The sequence below is a fragment of the Motacilla alba genome, chromosome 14, assembly GCF_015832195.1.
Source record: "Motacilla alba alba isolate MOTALB_02 chromosome 14, Motacilla_alba_V1.0_pri, whole genome shotgun sequence".
In the NCBI taxonomy this organism is placed as follows: Eukaryota; Metazoa; Chordata; class Aves; order Passeriformes; family Motacillidae; genus Motacilla; species Motacilla alba.
Genome location: NC_052029.1, coordinates 12,228,802 through 12,251,003, shown reverse-complemented (window position 1 = coordinate 12,251,003; position 22,202 = coordinate 12,228,802). Strand labels below are relative to the sequence as shown.

General features: G+C 45.7%; 1 protein-coding gene across 3 annotated transcripts in view; it reads left to right on the top strand.

Moving 5' to 3' along the window:
* TTYH3 (tweety family member 3) overlaps positions 1-22,202 on the top strand; it is a 76,170-nt gene that overhangs the window by 11,152 nt on the left and 42,816 nt on the right. The window lies entirely within an intron of this gene.

The window sequence follows — 22,202 nt, the reverse complement described above, 5'->3', positions numbered from 1 at the left end:
GAGGATGGAATGATTTGTTTGACACTTCTGTAGCTAAACAGAAGTCTTTACTTCTGATGAGGGTGCTATTTTAAAACCACTGTACAACACTTTTTGTGTGCCTTTTTGTATTACAGTATGTGGCTGCTGTCTTCAGTTTGTCCCTCCCATCCCCTCCCCACGCAGTCTGAGTTATTGTTGGTTTATGAGACTGAGTAGAGCCTGGAACTCGGGTGGGACTGGGCTTCATCCCTGGCCTCTGAGGTCAAATATGCTGGCCTTTCCTTATTTCTGTATATATTTAAAATTCCTACAGGTTAGACAACAAACAGTGGATCAACCTGAGCGGACAAATCAGCTGCAGCAGCAAATTTACAAGGTTAAAAATTGCCTTTCAACCTCATGATTACAACTTGGTAAATATCCTGCTGAGGTTCCTGGCTGCTCTTGGAGACCATGTTCTGGGGCAGGTTTTGTACTCTAGCAGTGAACCTCTTGATCACTGCAAAAGTTCATCTTTTTTGAGCTTTTTCAGCTTGACCTGCTGCAAACTAAAAAATCTCTTTGAGCACAAGCTCTTCAGCATTTTAAATGCCCCAATATTAAATGGCAAAGCGAAGATGATGAATATGAAATAGGTCAGGTGCTGTTGACAGAATTCTCCGTGTGGACAAGCGGTGCTCTGGGAGCTGCTTCCAAGGTCTTGGAGGAGCTGTGTAAATGATGGTGGATGCTGGGAGCGTTCTGCTGAGGTGTAAATAACAAGGTTGGACAGTTTAGGCTGGCTCGGCTGTTTTTATTAGTGCAGCTTAGCTTTTGCCTTGGGTGATGTGGAGGTTATGGGAGAAGGAGGAAGGGACAAGCTGTGAACTTGCCTCCTCTCCCAGCAGAGGATGATGAGAAGGTGTGGGGATCTGGTTACCCTAATCCCCCCTTGGCACGTTAATTCTTCTTGTCTCTTTACTTGTGTCTTATGTCTGAAATTCCTACTGAGGCAACTGCTTGCTGGGTCACGTGTGTCTCACTGCAGTGCCCTTTCAACCTTTTTTGTGTGGATTTTGTTGCAGCTATTAGCAATCAGTTGCCTGCCATAGTATTTCATCGCTGTTAATTTTTTTCTCAAGAAAATGTTGCTCTGAGATATGGCTGCTTGTCTTGTTCCTGTCCTGAATGCATTTACTAGCTGTTTGCTAGATATGACATCTTCTGCCTGTGGTTGACCCACCTTTTAATGTCCTCTGCAGATCCAAGTTCATTTTTGTGGATAGATCTGAATCACCTTCTGCTGATGGGAGGAGATGTACCTCTTGGACCACAGCAGTAACAAATACCTCTGGTGAAATGTGGCTCTGCAGGTGTAACCTGTGGGCTAGACTCTCATCCCTACCTTAATCACCAGGTTTGGTTTACGTGTGCTGGCTCCAGCAAGGGTGATGTTGGTTATGTGGTGCAATAAATTAAACACGAGGTTCCTAAGAAAGAACCAGTTTCCAGGATAGGCTTTGAATGCTCTTCAAGGTTCAAGTTCAAACCAGGCGTGTCTGTTTTTTCTCTGCCAAAGTGAAATTTGCTGCTTTTTCAGATGTAGTGAATGTTGAGCTTCCTTTCTAACATCTGTGCCTTCAGCTGGGATTCACCAGCAGTTTAGTTCTTTACTTCCTACTCACAAACACATCATCAGCATTTCTTTGATACTAAAGCTAGTCCTACAAGGCTGTCATCCTTGAGGATGTGATCAACTAGGCTTTTATCCTAGAGTTGTGTTCAACTAGCCTTTGACACGCTGCTGCCTTCCAGCAAGTCACTGGTCATGTCTCCTGGGAAAACAGAGATCCTGAGTGTTTTCTGTGTAGCTGCACTCAGACCTTGGGCAGTGCATGGTCATGGCCTTGTGCTATGAATATGGCTAACTGCAAACAGGGCTGAGAGCTTCTGGAAACTGCTGTTGCCCTCAGCTTTATTCTCAGTGTGGAATGTTTTTTTTCCTGTTAAGAGCAGAGCATGTGAAATGGAACTGCAGCTCTGCTCTAACGCTGCAGTAAGGAAATAGTACATGGTGAAAAGTTTGATGTTAACTGCAAGTTGTATATTCTTTTTGTAGTCAAAACATTAACCATGCTGGGATAAGAATATTTTTCTTGGTACACCTGTGGCTTGGCCTGTGTGGCTCTTTGTGTTCCGGGACAGTATTTCTGCTGATGTAGATGATGAGCTGATGGCTGCAGGAAGAGTTCATGTGTGTGCACAGATCATCAGCTGGGGGAATGGTGCTGGCCAGAGCATGTGGCCATCAATGCTGCACTTGGGGTGCTGGTTCTGGCACAATCCTGGCTGTGAAGATCTAAAACTCTTCCAGTGCTGCTGAGTGGGGTCTCAGTAGGTAGGAAAGCATCCTGTGTGATTCCCAGCTGCTCACAAGGAGCAGGGGCTTTAGGCTGTTTATGTTGCACGCCTTGCTATCATGTATTTACCATCCAGGCAGCAGCCAGATAACCCCCCAAGCCTGTGCCCCTGGTAAAAAGGCTTCCAAGGGGGTTACACATTCCAGGCACGTCCTGGCTCAGGCTGAGTTAGTCATGCGTCTCCCCGGGCGTGTCAGATCTCAGACGATCTGTCTCTCTTGCTGCTGCTCTCCAAATCCATGCACTGCAAAAGACAGTAATCAACAAAAGGGCAGTTGGAGTTGTGGAGCCTGCTTACATGATCTTGTCACTTCTTTCACCCTGATCTTCAGAGACAGTGTTCTGAGTGCAGAAGTATTTTCAGGAGCCTGGGAAAGTGGCTGGGGCTGTAGTGTTCAGCTGTAGGGCACTGTCTCAAATAAAATAGTGGCAGCCAGTGATAGGAGAATGAAAAATATCTCATTTTTTTAGGAGAAAACCAAATGAAAACTTGATGCTATGCTATCCCTCATGATCGTATTCTGTGTCTGGAAGCTACTGCTGAAGCTGCTAGTCATTACATGTGGGATTGCACTATCAAGTCCTCAAATGTATGCAAAAACCTGTTCATGTGCCTTCCCTTACATGCTTTCCACCTGAGGGCATAATCCAGTGACAATACAATCACTTCCATAGCAACCAGCCTGTCATAAACAGGATTATGGCACCTAGACAGGATGGAGGCACAAAGAATTCAGGAAAGAACTGCCCCCTCATTATCATGGAGCAGAGCAGGGTAAATGGTGACCTGTGTGTGGCACCCAGGGGCTGTGTCACCCTGGGAACAGGTAAATGGTGACCTGTGTGTGTCACCCTGGGAACAGGTAAATGGTGACCTGTGTGTGGCACCCAGGGGCTGTGTCACCCTGGGAACAGGGAAGGAGGAAGGGCACAGGTCCACGTGTGTGGTGTGTCCTTAAACTGATGTGACAAAGCCTTGAGAAGGTGAATCTGTGTCGTTAGCAAGGCGAGGTAAAGCCTACAGAGAGCCTGTTACTGATCTCTAGGTGCAAGTGCACCAGGCTGCATTGGCTCAGCTAATGAGATTAAACCCCTGAGGGCACCAGGGACACATTCCAGCCATCCCTTGCCTTCCTTTTTTCCACTTCCCAGTCATGGACACTCTTATCCTCCAGTTTGTAGAGGGTGAGGTTTGTCTGCTGTAAAGTACTGCATTTTTACCCACTAATGCTGTCTGCAGAGTTAAATTAAAATACTTTCTCAATACACATTCCAGCTTGCACTCTCTTTTAGTATAAACTCGAGCTGTTTTATTGTCAGAGATGATGGGAAGAACCAGCAAAATCAAAAGCTTCTGTCTTAAGCTCCTTCTGCAGGGAAGACAAACAGTGTCACATAATGTTCTTCTGCAGACCCATAAAGGAAAGAGAACCACTTTACTTGCACACAGCTACTGCCAGTGGTATTGGAGTTGGTTTTATGCTGCGTAGATTTAAGTGAGAACAGTTACTGAGTGCTTTGTAGGAGTGTTTGAGCAGCTGCTCTGCTCCACTTTGTTCTGCAGTGTATGCACCACTTGCTTTTGTTCAATAAAAGGCAGCATGAAAACACAGAGTTATTGCAGATATTTGGTCTGTGGCTTCAGGGTATCTTATGGTGGGGCTGGTCAAAACTTCCTTCTAGTGAATTGCTCTCACTCTGTGCAGCCTTTGGGTGATGTAAGGAACGACTCGATTGCTTCAGTCAGTCAAAAGCACTGCTTGGCTCTCTCCCAGGAGCTTTAACACCTGCTAAAAGGGTGAAGAATTCTGGGCAACTGCTGCCAGCCCTTAAGTGCTGTGAAAAGTCTCTTGTCAAAGATCCAGCTTTCTGTCCAGGTTGGGAGTCAAGATAATGTTCCCCACCAATCGAATGGGCTTGGTCAGAGCAGCTCCAGCTCTCTGTTGTTGCCTGAACTACTTTTTGTAGCGATGGTGTTTTTTAGGGAGCTGAGTTTGTGGAAAGGGAATGCAAAATTGCTGAGGAGGACATGACTCTCTTCTTTTTATTGTATTTTTGCTGCTGGTCCTGCAGTCAGTGAGGTCTGACAGCCCCACCTGATTAGAGAATAAGCTTCAGTAAGAGATACTGTGAGTCTGGACTGGGGCAAGTGGGGTTTTTTTGTTCCTGATTAGGGTTCTCACCCAAAATATATTCACAAATGATGCTTTAAATATCTGTATATAAAGAATAGGAAGAAAAATTTCCTGTAGGGAAAGGAGGATCTCAAGCCTGAGATATTTCAAGTGCAAGTTGAATGTATGGTGTGGCCTGGCTTAAAAATATGTATAAAACTACTCATGCAGAGTGATACACCTGGTTCCCTTTTGTGGCAACCTTTATGGGAGAGTTCATACATAGCCTGGGGTTTTTCTCCTTTACACACTGGTGAATCCCACTTTGGGATAATGTTCCAAACAGGCAAATGGCAGATCTGCACATGTAACAAGGTATTTGGTGCTTCAGAAAAACTGTTTGCAAATGCAAAGTTAGCCTTGGAGGTAACTGCGGGTATTAGTGCTGAAGGTTGCTATAAAGCCAAGGAACGTGGTTCACTGGTCAAGGTAAGGTGGCTGAAGGCCCATCCAGCTGCAGCAGTGAACTGAAAGACACTGAAATAAAAGTAAACACAGCAGGCAAATAGCAAATAAGTAACTAAGCACCAGTTCCTGGTGTAGGTTTGATGAAAATGTGTTCCAGGAACCACAGCAGCAAGGAAGGGTGATATCATGTATTTCTGCAATTATTATTCTGGAACCTCTCACTGAGAATGCTGATCTGGCACTAACAGCTGTTTTTAAGAGGCCTAATTTAATTTTTAAGTTTGTGTAAGTACTCCCTGCAGGACTGATAAATGCTGTTTGCGTTGTTGTTAGTGGCAGTGGCCAACCTCAGTGATGCTGCAAACATACAAAAGTCATTTTGAAGCACCACAAGGTGAGTGTTGAATGATAGACCCAAAGTCAGAGCAACCACAGGAATGGCTCATGGCAGGAATGACCCATTGCTCAGCTAGCAATGGCTGTGGCCTGAATTGTATGGGAGGCTGGATTAAATAATCCTTCCCAGGAATTTTCAGGCCAGGACTCTATCCTGACTCCCTGTTGCTTCAAAGAGCTGCAGTAGATGAGTGCAGAGTAGTAAGTGGAGGAGGCAGCTGGCTGTTGTCCATCGAGTTTCTCCTTCCTCTGCTGGATCCCTCCTCATCCTTCCAGTTGGAATGCTGTGGGCTGTGTTTCTAACCTGAGACGTGTGGCTTAGAACAGCAGACTGAGGAGTCTGTGCTCCTGGCTTTTCATTCTGAAAGGCACTGTAACCCAAAATCTGCCAGTCACTGGCTGTGAACGTATTAGGGACAGAAAAAGGGTCTGGTTTGTGGGTTAGAAGTGCAAGTCCCTCCCAAGGCCAAGTGAGGATCTGGTGAGCAGGGGCACTGGAGCCTGTTCTTCGGCGGGTGAATCCTTCCCTGGGGTTTTTCTGGTGAGTCCTCCCTGGTGGCTGTGCTGTGTTGGGACTGTGACCACAGCAGCTGTTTTGACTGAAGAAACTTCTCCCTTGATGTTTCTTGGGTGGCTGTGCAACACCTTGGGCTTGGCCTGTCAAGCTCTTCTGCTGGAGCACTTCTGTCTTGTGACTCTTCATGGATAGAAAGTGTTGGTTATTAATCCAAAGGTGGCAGAAATACCCAGGAATGCACAATAGATGCAGTAATCTCAGCATACCTGGGTAGGGACAAGAGAAAAAGGAGTTGGTGGGAAGAATAGCTCAGCATTACACTGTGGGGGGGGGGGGAGCTATCAGCCAGTTTGGGATGTGAAAGAACATCTACTTCCTCCTACTTCTTTATAGTTTTGGCCTCAGTGAGTGGTGTTGTGGGCTCTCTGAAGGAAGGCTTCAGTGTGTTTAAGGTTTCAAGCTCAAAGGCCCAGGAGTGCTGACTGGTGAGGCTGTCTGTTGGTGGGAGGATGTGATGCTTTCAGAATGCAGAGCTGCAGTTGTGAGATGAATGGTTTTTTAGTGGGTGGAGAATTGGAGGAAGTCTCCATTATCAACAGCAAGTGTCCAAAGTGACTCAAATTTCCCAGTGAAATACACAGTGAAAGGTTGCAAAGCGTAAGTTTGTCACAAGTAGAGAAATCAAATTGCAGTCAGTGCTTTCTATAAAAGGCACAACTTTTGCTTTTGGCTTGTGGGGTTCAGTTTTTTCCTGGACAAAAGTTGGTGTTCAGTGCACCTCATGGCATTATGCAAGTTGTGCATGGGATGGTCCTCACTGAGCAGCGTGTCAGGAGGAAGGCTTTGCTCTGTGATCAGGGTGACAGGAGCAGGGGAGCTGCTGGCTGTGCTAACTCTGGTGCTCCAGGCCAGCCTGGAGCAGCAATCCCAAGTAAAGAAATCTGCTCAGAAGACAGAAGCCAGCCAGCTACCTTTTATCTGGTTCCTGATTTCTGCTTCTTGATTGAGCACTCCAAGACATTCCAAAAGGGAGATTCAACACAAAGTCTGCCATGTCCCCCACTTTTCCACCCAACTCTTAGTGCTGCAGCACTAGGAAGGCACAGGGGCTTTGTGTGTCCAAGTGCCACATGGCTCGGTGCAGAAGGCTGGGCTGCATTTTTTGACAAGGTGTGGGTCTGTGAAGCAGCTCAAGCTCCACAGGGCATGTGGACCTGGCATTTCTGCCTCTCAAACTGATCCTAGCAGTGTTCTGCTGAGAGGTGGAAGCTTTGCAGTAATTTCTTCCCCAGATGTAGCTGCTGTGCAAACAAATGTTGAAGGACTATTTTCTCACAATGGTCCTCTATCAAGGGCGCTTCAGCGTTCACCAGTTACTGGATTAGCATAACAAGGGTGGTTTGAAGCGCTGCTGATAAGAGCAGAGTGTTTCCTGCTAGAATTATGATCAAGCAACTTATAATTCTGCTGTCTTGCACTTTTTTCAATCCTGGACTTAAAAGGAAAGCTTTGTTTGCCTCAAGTGTCACCACTTCCTCTTCTGCATCTCTGAAGTGCAGAAGGGTTTGGTGCTGTCCAAGTCTGCAGTGCAGAGGCTGGGGTTGGTGCTAGAAGAGGTCACTCTTCTGGGAACTGTGGAGCATTGCAAAAATATTTCCTCCCTTGTGCTGTCTTTGGAAAGACTGTTTTTTTTAATAACCCACATAAACTGCGTGTTCTGAAGTCCTGTGTGGTTTGAGTGTTTTGTTGTTGCTGGTGGTTTTTTATTTAGATTCTTTTTGCAGCATGCAGGTGCTTAGATATACTCGAGGAGCCCAGGAGAAAACTTTGGTGTTGTCACTTTCCTTACGAGTTAGACGAGAGTTTTGAAGTTCTTTTTAAAACCCCCAAACAATCAAACCCAACCATCTTTATGTTGTAGAAATCCATGCAAACAAATTGACTTTAGGTTTGTGTGTGTGTGTACACTGAAACCCCAGGAAACCCCAGGGTTGTATGGAGCCCAAACTTTGCTGCAAGGTTTGTACTTGTAATCTGAATCTCTGCAAAATGAGTCTGTTTCTCTACAGAGCTGCAAATCTCTTTTTTAAGCATTATGGGGAGGGCGATTCTGACCATTGTCTGTAACTGTGTGCTTGAAGTCTCCTTTACTTTTTAATGACATTAAAGACTTTTTTGGTCCTGATTTCCCATGGAATGGCATTGCTGTATCAGTGCTGCAGTGCCAAGACCTGTGTGTGTTGGTGAAGCTGCATCCAGCGCCTATTTGGAATAAATACATTTATATTGCTTGTTGAACAAGATAAAGAAATGGATAGTGCTGTAATTTAACATACTCAGCACGATGTAAAATTAGATTTGAGCTGTGAACATGGATGTTTGTCTGTGATAGGCACCTACAGGCAGGACCTCGGCAGAGAAATAGTGCAAAACTGTGGTTTCAACACTGAGGCTTTGTGTAAATGGCACCTAAATCTGAGGTCCTGCATGGGGAATTGTAGCACTGATGTGACTCTCCCATCCCTAATAAAATTTGCAGCTTTAGACCTTTTAATCACACCTGTGTGAAGTGGAAAATTGTGGTTCCTGAGGTCATGGTCCAGGAGGGTGGCTGGAACATTTTGCGCCCTGGGGCTGCTCAGTGATTAAATCAGGGGACTGACCAGGCTGGAAACAGGTTTTCACAGCAGCTCAGAGGTAGCTCTGGTTCCAGTTATAGTGTAACCAGGCCTGGTATGCACAGGAGCAGCCCTGCCAGCCAGGGCTGGGGTGTTTGAACATCTGCCCAGTGAACCAGACTGAACATCTGATCCAGGCATGGAAACCTGCATATTTGTGGCTGATGAATTGTTATAACCCTGGCCTGGCATAAACCTGGCATGGAAACAAAGTCCCTGGCCTTCCTAGTGCTGCAGCACTAAGAGTTGGGTGGAAAAGGTGGGACATGGCAGGCTTTGTGTTGACTCTCCCTTTTGGAATATCTCGGAGTGCTCAATCAAGAAGCAGAAATCAGGAACCAAATAAAAGGTAGCTGGCTGACTTCTCTCTTCCATAGGCTTTCCTAAACCATAGCTTTTTTTAAACCATCATGGAAAAAAACACGCTTCTGGTTTTGGCTAATAGATGAACTGTTTCCTGCCCTTTATGCCTTCTTTCTGTTTGGAGTTGGAAACAATGCTGAGAGCAAATAGACCAACCCACTGGACTGCTGGGGAAAGGGTCTGTAACAGCATTTTATTTCTGGTTCATTTGTGACCTGCAGAATTGTATCTGAGCAGGGAATATTCCTCTTAAAGTGCTGACATCAACCCATCCTTTTCAGAGCTGATTCCTTCCTTGTTTCCCTCTGCCCTTAAGACCATGCTCTCCATCACTTGAACACTCTTGAGCAGCTCTTGTTGCCACGTGAGCAGGCGATGGATCTGTATCTGTGATGTGATGCTCTCCTTGGTGCTGGGTGTGCCTCTGCTCCTCCCCAGTGTGCACGGGAGCTCTGCATGTGGCTGTGGAATGGGATGGGGCTCTTCTGTGTGGCAGGGTCTGAGGGGGGTTAATGTCACTCCACTGACAGGCAGTGGCACGGGTGACTCTTCACCAGAGCCCTGGGGCTCAGCTGGTGTCTGTAACGTAGCTCCAGTCCCCACCTGCCCTGCAAGCTCCCCTCTTGTAAGTCCATCTGCATTTTGAAGCCCTCTTCGGAGATGTAGCTCTTTAGAAGAGTGATGAGAAGTGAAATACAGGGCTGTGCAACTCAGCTCAGGCCCATCCATTTGTCAGGGAAATGGTTTTCCAGGGCTGCATTCCCATAGGAAGTGTCAGGCCTGATAAATAGGCTCAAGCTCCCTTACTTCTTCATTTTCCCTAGAGCTTAGTTTCTAGAAAGAGAGAGTGTTATGTAAAATACAGGAGAGAGTCACCAGGGACCAACCTGGATTGGAGACAGGGCAGAAATATTTTAATTTTAAAGCTGGCTGGATAAACAGTTAAATGAAGGAACACTTTCTTTTATTTTATAGAGACTTTACTTAAAAAAAAAAGAAAGGAAGGGAAGCAAGATTGATACATTGAAGTGTCTGGGAGGGAACATCCTTTCTGATGTTTGGTGTGTTGGAGATAAAGGCAGCCTCCCTTTAATCAGTGGCCTTTTTTCCAAGTGCTTTTTTAATGCAGTGCAGCCAGTGAGTCTGGGTTTCTGAGTTTCTTATTTCTGGGCACTGGCTGAAATAGCTCTTCCTGCTGGGATCAAAATGGGAAATGACCTGAGCTACACATGCAGAACGAGAGGAAGAAGGGGAGTGGCTTGCTGGCTGGAAACTTGGTAGTTCTGTTTATCTGTTCAGTAGCTGAGAAATAATTACTTTTCAAGTGTTCAGAGTTTGGCTAGTGGGACCATTCATTGTCTTGTTACCCGTGGAAGTATGATGATGGGAAAAAGGGGTGTTCTCCTCTTAAGATTTTAGTTATAATAAAGTTTGTGACTAATATTGTTATGAAAGCATTTTCTTCATCAACACCACTTTCATAGAGAGAGTTGCCTTGAATCTGCATGAGATGTGTTGGTCTGAATAAGGATTCTTACATGCTTGGTGAGCAGAAGGAAGGCAGTGAGGTGACATCCACATGTGGCTGGCCATGCTTTAGCCCTGGTCACACTGGTTTGCAATGTCACACTGTCATGTATGGTATTTAAGTGTTACCCAGTGATTCCTGGGCTCCACAGGCAGAATTTAAAGTTAACTTTAGAACCAAGAACCACTTGAACCCTTTTTTCCTTACAATATCAGCATGTGTTCAAAAGAGTTAAGAGTTTTATTTTCAAGATCGTAAGTTATGTTCATGCTTCATTAATCTTTTAGTTTGGATTTAATAATTATAAAAAGGCTTCTCCTCTCATTTAATTTTCGTGGGAGTGAATTTTTCCTAGTGCCTGTTTGCTGGGGAGTAGCCAAAGGATCTAAATCTTGGCTATGGCTTAAATTTTGTTTTTTCAGTTGAGGGGAAAAGGAAAAGGGTGTCTCCAGAGGGCAGACCAAAGTGACCAGCATGCCTTGAGTGTGAATGATGAGGTCTTCCTCAATGCTTTGCCCTGGCAGTCTGGGTGCTTTTATGTCTGCTTTGGAATGGTCAGTATCTCCAGACTAGCAGTAGTTCTCAGGGATGGTGATGTTTTCCAGAGGGACAAACTTCAGTTGAAGAACAATTATAATAATGAAGTTTTGTGAATAGCTGTTCTTTCCTGTACCTGAGAGAGCCACTTTTGTGCCTGGAGAAATCACTGAGGGTTTGAGCAAAAAAAGAATGAAGACTAAACCTAGCTTGTCTAGAGATCAAATGCTCCACTAGAGTGAGTATTAAAAATAGTTTGGGGAGCTAAAATGATCTTTGGTGCCTACAGCAATGAACTACATGAAATAATCCTGCTCAAGTCCTGGGACATCAGAGGCTTACTTTGAGCTGACCTCCTGTTAAAGGACTTGAAATGACAGCCCTTGCAATTCAGCTTGTCCAACTTGATTAGATTTTATCTGGAGCTTGATTGAATTTGTGAACAAGATTATGAAAAGCAACATGACTGTCAATGAGGTGAACAGTCTTTGAGGGAAATTCTCTGGTATCCCAGAGGGTAGCGCTTTTAAGTTCAGTTATGAATATTAGAATTCCTTGATGAAGTTAGTTGCAGGTTTTAATAAGGCATTCTTGCTGCTGTGCATCAGTTTAACGCAAAGCTTAACACAAAGCTTGTGTGGTGTTTGGTTCCCAAAAGGGAAGGGTCTTCTCCCCATCTCTAGCTGTTACCAAACTGGATTGGAGACCCTGGGATCTTGTTATTTTAGGGAGAAGCTTTGGTCATCAAGCACAGCAGCAGAAATAGCCTTGCTTGTTAGTGTGGAGCTGTGTCTGCTGTGCTTCACTGCTCCAGCAGGTCGGATGGGAGATGATGACCTCTGGGTAGTTCACCTAACAGCACATCTTGGTATTTGTGTACTGGATATCAAAGTCAGTCTCACTTGAGGACATAGGGGTTTACAGCCCTTTTTTTGTAAAAGGAGAAGAAAATAGAGGGAAACCTGGCTATCTTCCCTCTGTGGATGGGGTAAATGTCAGGTTTTGGAAGCAGCTGTGCTACCTACTGTTTCATTTTCCTGGCTGCTCTGGTAAGAGTGGCATTGTCTCCAGCTCGGAGACCACACCAGTGATGTGGTGAGTGATTGCTTGAGCCCAGGGAGAGCCACACTGCCCATCACAGGCTCAATTGTTCATGGTGGCTTTCTTGTTTTTCTTCTGTTGCTAAATGTTCAGCTGTGATGTTGGAGAAGGAAAAAAAAAAGTCTGACACCTTCATATGTAGCAGCAGCTGTTAATGAGGAAAGTAGTGCTTTGTCAAAACTGGAGAGATCTCACTTATTAAAACTATGCTTTTTACCTCTTTTTTTTTTTTTTTCTTGTTGAAGTAAAAGTAAGTTGATTCAGAAATAACAGTAATTTATAAGCTTGAGAACTGTGCCCATATAAATGATTACAGACCTTTTTGGCTGCTGCCAAAGTAATAAAGAAATCTAATATTTAGCTGTCTGCTTGTCAAATGTCCTTACAAGTAGTTTTGCTCAAAGCAACCAACAGCAGATGTGACACGTTTTCAAATGAATTTGTACACTTAGTCCCTAAAAACTTTTAAATTGTTTTAGTACTTAGTAGGGTGGCAGGATCTACTCTTCTCTGACCAGAAAGTGTATGAAGGTGCTGTTTTTCTTGGAGCTTTTCCCCTGTTTGAGGCAGCCATGGCAGCAATGGGTGTGTGTATGTTTGCACGCAGGAAACCTGTGGGTTTCGTGTTTAAGATATTAAATCTGCTCTTTGTTCTATCCCCAGCAGAGCTGGCAGCATGGATTGCTTCAGGGCCTCCTGTTTCAGTGCAGAGTTGGGTGTTCAGGAGCCAAACTTATCTATTTGACTTCATGCTAGTGCTTCTCATCTGCCTCAGCGCTGTTTGATCAGCTGAGGGGCAGCAGTTCAGGGCAGGCAGTGACACCAAACGCAGTTGTTTCTGCAGTGGTTTATAAATGGTGGGAGGCAGGTAGGTGTTCCTGGCTGCATGAACAATTGCTGTAAGTGCAGCTGTGCAATGGCAGAAAGGGAGAGGTGCTGCTGCTTTCCCCTCCCCGAGTCAGTGAGCGGGGCAGGCTCAGAGTGAGCCCTGTGGGACTGCACTGCCTGAGCAGATGCACCTGATCAGCAGGGACTGCTCAGAAACGAGCTGCTCCTGCTCACACTGGGAAATAGGGCAGAGGAGGTCATTCTTCCCTTAGCTCTAGGTGCTCCTGGAAGATAATGACTTGGGGTGTGGGTGGAGAGAATTCAAGACATTTCTGGTGCTAGAGCCTGAAAATCATTGCATTTGAGTTTTGTGTCTTAGACTAATTTTTGCTTGGGTCTGTTGGGGGTTGGTTTAGGTTGCTGTGCAGGAGGGAAGCTGTAACCAGCTCTCCTGCTGTGAGCTGTGCTGCTCAGGCACTAGGACCAGCTTTGCTCTCCACATCCCTAGCAGGCTTCCAGACCTGCTCTGTGGCTGTGCTGGGGGTGAGCCCAACAGCTGGATCAGCTGCTCTCCCACATGGTGCCACTTTCTGTGCTCTCTCCTGCTTGTTCTTTGAGAATCCTGATCCTCTGTTATAAACTTTGGTGTGGTCTGGAGCCCTGGGATTGGAGCCCTTTCGTAGGGAAGCTGAGGCTGGGTAGCTTTCTCTGTAGAGACCACTTCCTCCCTCACTTTCCTAAATTAATGGAGTGAAACACCTACAGAAGCTGCACTTGTGCTGTGTAGTGCTGCCTTTGAGGAGTATTAATCCCTTTTGGGTGTCAGCACTTCTCTGAGCTGTGTCAGGCACAAGCACAGCTGCACATCTTACCCCTTCCCCTCCACCCCCTCCTTATTCCTGCAGTTCTGCCTTCCTGCTTGTCAAGGAAAACCTGAGCTGTGGACCAAGATAGAACATGTGATTATCCTACATTCTTGTGAACAGGCAAGAATCTTTACTTTGGCATCCCAGAAATCTCCGAATTTTGGGAGAATATAGATCAACAGAAAAATGATTATTGGAAAGGTCCAGGTGGCTTATTTTGGATATGTGGAAAAAGAGCATACCCAAAACCCCCCTCTCAGGGGAAAGGGAGCTGTACTCTGGGAATCATACAGCCAGGATTTTTTCTTTTACCAGGACCTGATGGAGATCAGTTAGGGATGCCAGTTTATGAGGACCTAAAGAGAAATCAAAGAGATTTGATTGGAGCACTCCAAAAAGTGGCTGCTGATTTGTTTAACTGAGCTCCTGTCTCCTTTGGCTGTCTCCCTGCCTGACCCCGGGCTGGGACAGGGATCAATGCTGGGATGAGCTGGGCAGGCTCTGGGATGAGAGGAGGGGTTGAGCTGGGAGCTCTCATGTGAGCTGGCAGCCTCCAGCTCCAGGCTGGTTGCTGTGCAGCTCTGGGAGGCAGCAGCCAATGGGATGCAGGAGCATCCCTGCAGTTGGGCTCCTGAATAACTCCTGAGGTGCCTTGTTTTCAGTCTGAAGGATGTAACTTCTCAATTGCTGCCTTTTGCCTTTCCTTGCCTTTCCTCTTCCCTGCCCTCAGCCATCTCACAGTGTTGTTGGGGGCAGTAACATGCATGCTGTGGAGTCTCTTAGACTCTGATGGTGCTCGCTGTGTTTCTCACTCCCAGTGTGGGGAAATCTGTCACCTCTTGGTGCTTGGTGACCCTATCAGGTGGGGTGGGACGTGCAGCTGGAGGCAAACCCGAGCTCTGAAGGCTTGTGCTGTAAGCAAGCTGAAAGTAGCCCTAAAATGGGGTCATCAGCCATTGCACGTACATGGACTCTCTTCCAGGTGTGTGCCAGCATAAATGCCGTGCAGCTGCCTCGTCCTGGGGGCCCTGGTGCAGGAGAGGTGCTGGTGAGCTGGAGTGTGTGTAGGGAAAGGTCTCTGAGATGGTCCGAGGCTGACCTGTGAAGAGAGGCTGGGACATTTGGGACCCTTCAGCCTGGAGAGGAGAAGGAGAGATGACAGACCTGTGAGCAGCCTTTGCATAACTGAAGAAGATGGAGAAGATGGTTCCAGGCTCTTCTCAGAGGTGCCCAGCAAAAGGACAAGTGACAACAACCCCAAGCTGAAATGGGAAATGGAACATGGGTGCTGTCACTTATGAGCATTTTTGGTTGTAGTGCTGGAGCAGGGTGAAGGAAGCTTTGGGAACTCGAGCGTTAGAGACACTCAAAACTTGCTCAGGCAAGACTCTGAGCACCCCCATCCATTAAATTAGCCCTGCTCTAAGCAGCAGGTTGCACTGCAGTGACCTCCAGAGGTCTTTTCCAGCCCATTGTTTTCCATTGTTGTATGGAATGTGTGGAATTGAGGTTTGTCTCTGCAATCTCAGTAGTGTGTTGTCACAGCAGCAGGGATGTGTTGACATAGTGGAGTGAGTGCCATAAAGCTGGAGCTTTAAATGTGGACATTTAACATTTATGGGAATTAACCTTTCTAGACTCTGTGGTGCCTATTTTTGAGTTACTGGGAAAGGAGATGAAATAACCATGAATGCTGCTTTCCCCCTTCTCTGTGGGGTGCTGAGTTAAGGCTGAATGGTGCTTTGTTTTGCCAGGTACCCCCTCCTGCCCTGTTAGTGTGATCTCTATTTTAAAAGTATGTTTCACATTCGTGTGTTGTCCATACAGTGCTTTTAGAAGAGCTAAGGCTAACATGAAAGACACAGTAATTCTTATTTTCTCTTTAATAAGGTCCAGTGGTGTGCAAGTGGGTTACAATCTAGCTGTAATGAAAAGCTAATCACCAGCCTTCTCCACCCTCTGGGATCCCAGGAGGTTACTGGAACAGCACACTGCCCCAGTTTCTCTTCCTCATGTGTGTGATGATTGCATTTTATAGTTTTGTCTGGTGTTTTAAGCATGGCTCTTGATAAGCCAGTTTGATAGCTGGCTGCTATGTCTAGGAGCAGCATTTGACAGATGACTTCAGAGGGGGAAAGCAACTTAAGTAGCTTAATAGGATTTAGCTCTGTCTACACTGTCCTGCCAGAGCACGTTATAAACCACTTTAGTGGGATTCCTTCTTTAAATATAGCCATGACATAAGTGCAGGCAGAACCTCTAAGAGAACTCTGGGAACTTTCCTGAAAAATCAATTTCTGTGGTTCAGAAGAATTGCTGAATGAATGAGTATCAGTGCAGGAACTCGAGGAATCCCACCAGCACTGATCTCATGAGCAGGATAAAAGGATCTCTGAAGGCAGGCTGTGTGTGTATTAAATTACCTATAAAATGCATTGATTTCTAGTGAATATGTTGTGTATGTCATGGGAAAGCAAAGCAACTAATGAAAAATCCTATTAGGACGCAGTGGGGCAAACACCTCCTCCTTTTAACTGATGTAACCTCTATTACAGCCAAGTAGCCCTGTGTCCAACGGATCCCCAAACTTGGTTGTGTAAAGGAAGCTAAAAGTGGAGTGTGTTTGTCTTCAAATAGTTGATATAAACCAAGTGCTTTAAATTTTTTTATGCCAGTGGTCCATGACAGCTTTCAGCTTTGCAGGCAAACCCTAAGAGAGTTAAACAGCTTTGAAACAGTTGAAAGGAGACAGATTCCCCTCTTCCCCCAGCCCCGTGGGGAAATGAGGAAACTGCAAGAAGAGCTGCTGAAGCAGAGCCACGGGGTGAGATTGATGCCCTCTGTGGATGTGTTGGGCATCAGACTTGCCTTGTAATTGCAAGGGGTTTAATCTGTGAGAGCATCTGCTGTTAGCTGTGGCCCTATTCACTCAGGAATGGCATTCAGGAGGGGAATTTTAAAAGTGTGTGCTCCCCTTTTGTCAGAAGGATGCTGGGGAGCAGAAGCAGGGGGCTGAGGCAGTGACCACTCACCAGAATGCTGCTCTTGACGGGGAACTTGACTCTGCTCACTGAGAGGAGCATCTGCAGCTCTGCGCTGCTGGTGGGAAGAGCTGCAAAGAAAACTCCCTCTTCAGATTGCATTTCCCTTCAGGGCAGCAGCCTGAGGAGGCCCTAATCCCTTCTCACATTTGGCCAGGAGCCTGCAGGAGGCCTTTCTTAGCTCCCCAGCCTCCTTGCACAGGCTGAGGAGAAGTGGTTAATGACTCTCCCAGTGTTGTCAGTGGTGCAGAAACACGGGCTCCAGCTGTGACTGTGGTGGGTCTTGGCTAGCTTGGGTGGGTTTTTTTAATCTGCTTCCTCTCTTAGTCCCTCTATGGTATTTTTTTTTCATGGGTTTGAAGGTTCTCAATAGTGACTATTGGTAGTCTTTGTCCCTGAGGGTTTTGTTGTTTTTTGGTTTTTTTTGAGAGCTTTTTTTCTTCCTTAAAGAAAGAAAAGGAAAAAAGGCAACTCAACCCCAAAATAAAACCAAAGAAGAGTTGAAATTGAAATGTTTCCTGCACATGAAGGAGCCTCTTTTGTGGGAAGGAAAGGTGCAGTTTTAAGTTGAAGGAAGAGATTTCCTCCCTTTCCCTCCCCTGTTTTTTTAAAAAACTATTTCTTTTTTTGAACTCTGACTATAGTACTCTTGAAAGAGGCAGTTTGGAGTGAATTTATGGTGAGAAGCGTGGCACCTGTTTGTCTCTGGCAGTTGAAAGGCACGTTGGCATTGTTTGTGCAAGGAGGTCAGTGGGCACACAGTCAATAGATAGGTCAGAGGTCTCTGTTCTCCCTTCCCCAGCTCCCAGAGCTTTCCCTGTGGGATATTGCCCCTTCCCAGCTCTTCACAGCCTCTCCACATGACCAGCATTGAAGCTGACTTCAAATACAAATTATTTTAAGGAAGATGTCATGTGGGCTGCTGGCTGTAGCACAGTGGGCCATGGCTTTCTGAAGATGTAGGGCAGTGTGCCTTTGATTTTGTTCTTTGTCCCTCCCGGAGGTCGCTCCTCGGGGCAGCCGGACCAGGGTGTTTGCTAATGCAATCAGCAGTGCTGTTTCTCTGACCCTGGATAGGCTTACAGTGCTTTATGAACTGCACTCAGTTTTTGCTGGGTAAACAGCCTCTTGACCTGCTTCCCTTGTGTAGACAAATGCCAGTGAAGCTGGACAGGGTAAATATTATGGAAACTCCGTGCTCTGTTGTTTTCCTGTTGGTTATTTTCACGTTGTTCCAAAACTTCTCCTCGCTCCTTATGCTGAGGATTGGCTTCAGGTTGCAAACTGAGTACAAACTGGATGTGGCTCTCCCTGTCAGAGACACCTGTGTACACTAAAATGACCCATTGCCATCACTGACACATAAATGCAGAAGCCCAATTATTGCAGCTTACCTTCCTGCCCATTCAGTGCTAATAAAAGCAGTTTATGAAGCCATTTGCAGTGGATTTGTAATCTTGGCTAGAAAGTACTTCTTTTCCTTCTAATTATTTTTAATTTTTTTTTTTAAACTCTGGTGCCTTCAAATGCCAAAGTGTGTGCTAGAGCTTCTCACTTAGACATTTTCCTAATAGCTGCAGTTTAGGAAAAGACCTCTTCATTGTGCTAATGGTATGGGATGAGTTGTATACATTAAAAAAAAAAAAGCAACATTAAGTTGCCTTTGAAGTCTAACATTAGTAACAATGTGATGTTAAGAGTTTCCATTCCAATTTGGATTCTCTCTCTGTTATTCTGTATAACTTCTGTGGTTCAGTGCAGCAAATGTTATGCTCGAGTTTATAGCGTGCAGCTGGAGATGCTCAGTGCCAAAACTCTCAAGACATAAATGGGATTAAAACAGTGCCTGAAGACAAACCAGCACGTTCAAAATAAAGCAAAATAATGGCAGAAGGGAGCAGAACCATATTATCTACAGTGGTCATGCTCATGGAAACACTGCCATTCCTGCTGATGGCGTGGGCTAAGCCTGTTGATGGGTTGGGCAAAGTTTCCACCACTGTGATAAGGATTTGTTTTCTGTTCCACTTTGGGGTGGCTCTGTTCATTTCCATGCTCTTTCCTCTCCCTCCCCAGTGCCTTGTTTATCCTCTCCCTGATAGAAATGGCAAAATACTGGTGAGTGGTGTGTGCAGCTTGCAGTGACCTCCCTGCCAGGACATCAGAGCTGAGGAGTGGGCTCAGTGTCCAAACTCCTAGTGGCTGATCAGTTCAGATTTGGTTGTCTGGTTTAAGAAGAGATGATTAAGAAGATCAAGAAGTTGCTGTGAGCCTAAATACTGCATTTGATCTGAACTGGTGCCATGTAACCTGGAAAGAACAGGGTTTGGGTTCTGCAGAAGAACAGGAGACTTGCAGATGATGCCTGTAATTACCTCTGGTGGAAGGCCCAGTCTTTGTGGAGAATTCTTAAAATGCACAGGGGCAGGATGAACACTTGGGTTTGAAACCCAAATCTAATATGGAACAGCAATAGTTGAAGAACAGCTAACGTGGAGTAAAGCACAAACTCTGTACAGCTGGGGCCTTGGAAGAAAATCCTTGAGGCTGCTGTCTGTGCCAAAGCATGAATGGCCATCATAGATTAAAAAAAAATCAGTGTCCCAGCACTTGGCTTGATAGAGTGTAAGGACAGGCACTTAGGAGAGATCATGTTTTTCTCCTCTAAATGAAGTGTATTGTCTCTGAGAGTGCACATTGTGGGAGGGGGAAGGGAAAAAAGGATGGAAATTGGATTAAACCACTGGGCTTCAGGCCTAAGCATTTCCTGACCTTTTTTTTTTTTCTTTTTTTTTAAAGACAGCAGTGCTGCCTCACTCACGTGCTGGGCTCTCACCAGTGCCCAGCTCCCTGCCTGCAGGCAGTGCCACGTCTCTCCTTCAGGGAGTTCCAGGCCTGCAGGAGCAAAGCTGAGCTCCTGCTGGAGGGCTGGGGCTGGGGAATTGGCTTGGTCTGGGAATTTATACAGCACTTGAGCTCCAGCCAGGTTATACAGGCAGTGCTTGCTTAGCCCTGAGTTGTAGGAGCATTAAATTCATATTTCCTTTATAGCATGGGGTTTCTTTCCATTATCCAGTTTGCTGGAAAATTGCCTTGTGAGGAGCCTGTGGTTTAAGGCATTAATGGATGATACAGTTTTCTAACCAAGGAAGTCAAGTTGCTGCTAAAAGACCTCGAGGAGAGGAGCTGCTGTTGGGTGGGAGCATGTGAGCTAATCTGCTGTGGGAAAGGAACGTCTGGTGGAGTTGTGTGGGTCTGCCATGGGTGAGCTGGGCAAGCTGAGTGGTGCAGGAGACCTGCCAAATTCCTCCAGCTACCCTTCTGGTGCCCTTTGCCTCAATATCCCAAAAAATTATCTGATCCTTGCCTTTTAACAAAATTAACTAATGGCTGTACTTTGTCCAGCTGGGAACACTAGGAAGAAATAACCCTCTGAAGCTGAAGGCCTGTTCCCATGAGCATTCCTTACACATTTTGCTGGTCTGGGATCTGGGGCAAAGACCTGCAGGAACACTGATGCATCCGTGGTGGTGTGTTTTTTTAGAGTCCTGCAAGGGAATTTGCAGAATCCCCAGAAAGGAAATCCGCCTTTTCAGCGAGAATGCTCATTTGACAAGCTGCCAGTTCTGAGCTAAGCCTCATTTAATAAAGATTTAGTCTGTGGGGACCTGTCAGTGGAAACTGAGTTTGGTGAGAGTGTCTCATTCTTTTCATCGCTGTAGTGCACAGAGGCTTTCAGCCAGCACTGTGGAGAAAGTAGGGATAAGAACATCCAATTCAGAGGACCCTCTTACCTCTGGGAACATTTCCTTGCTGTGTAAGATGGAGATTGCTGAATCGGTAACAACTAAGGGAACAAATGCATTGTTATTTGACTTCAACCCAATAGGACTCCAGTGTTTACTGCTGATTAGCACAGCTTAGATCTGCATTCATGGGCTGGGAAAAATATCCAACCCAATTGTTAAGCAGATCCTTTCTAGTCTGTGCTTTCCATCTCTCTTTGGTGTGTGATATGAGCTGCTCTGATGAATTCCAGCACCTGCCCCCGTGTAACCCGTGGCAGCTGAGGTGTGCAGACATACCTGAGCTATGTATTATTCAGCCAGAGCTCTCAAAAGCCCAGCAGTGATTCTGTTGAGTTGGTTGCTGCAATGAGCCAAGGATCAGCAAGCTGTGTCTTTTTGGCCTCTACACTGCTGGCTTCTGTGAATTGGACCAAATATAAGGGCAGAGCTGAAAGTCTTTAATTATGAAATAAGGGGTCACAATGTTAGTGTGGAGGAAATGATGATGAATCTTTAATCAACCTAGCCTTGTTCTTAGTTGTTGCTTACACTTGAGAAATTAATCTGAATTAACTGGAGGAATAAATTCAAAACAGATTAGTTAAACCACTTTAAATGCACTAAAGTGAACTAAACTACACTGAATTAAGGCCATTCTATTTAAACTACATTAAACCCTGTGTGAACACTCATTTGTAATTAAAGTGGCTTTAGTTCACAGCTCCAATACCAATTAACTATATAATGCCCATGCCTATGTAGAGAACTTTGCAGTGTTGGGGAAACTGGCCTGCTCATTCAACCAGCTTGGTAAATGGAATTGAGTGATGGAGTTGTGCTAACACAGGTTTCAGCTGCAGATCTGTTTTTATTCCGATGTGTCTGCTATATTGTCTTAAGGTGTTAAAAAAAAAAAAAAAAACAGAAAAAAAAGCATGAGACAATCCTTGGCATTTCCTGCTTTCCAGAAAGGAAAGCCAATAGCCAAAAAAAGCTAAAGGCAAAGTGGTGGCCTATATTGCTTGCTCCAGTGTGGACTTGCCCTAAATCTATGTGTAATCTGCACTCTTACCAGTGTGCTTTCTGTGGGAGATGTCTGTAGAAGGGGATGAGACAGTGGAACCTGTTCTGTTTCCATGGTGCTCTTCCCTGTTGCAGAGGGATCCCTCATGGAAGAGAATTCATCTCAGTACCGTGGGAAAAGCCCCTTCCCGAGCACATTTCCTGCCCAGCTTTGCTGCTGCACATTGCTGAGTGCAGCCATTGGCCTGGGAAGGCCTTGTCCCTGCGAGGAGAGAGGGATGCTTTAGTGCTGACATCAGCAGTGCTTTCCACATCCTCCCCCACCTTCCCCTGGCCAGTCTGTGGCTGGCTGTGTTCCCCACCCTTCTGGAGGGGCTGTGGCATGAGTGACGTCCCCACACACTCAAGCACCTCAACAAACACCTCGTACAGCATTTTTTTAAGCACTGAAAAGCAAGTCTCTGGACACGCAGCGTGTTCAGAACAAGTTGGTGAGGAGGTCAGGGTGCTCCTCGTGTTGCCAGCATTAAAAAAAAAAAAAAAAAAAAGTTTAAAAACCAAGTTAGCTTGGTA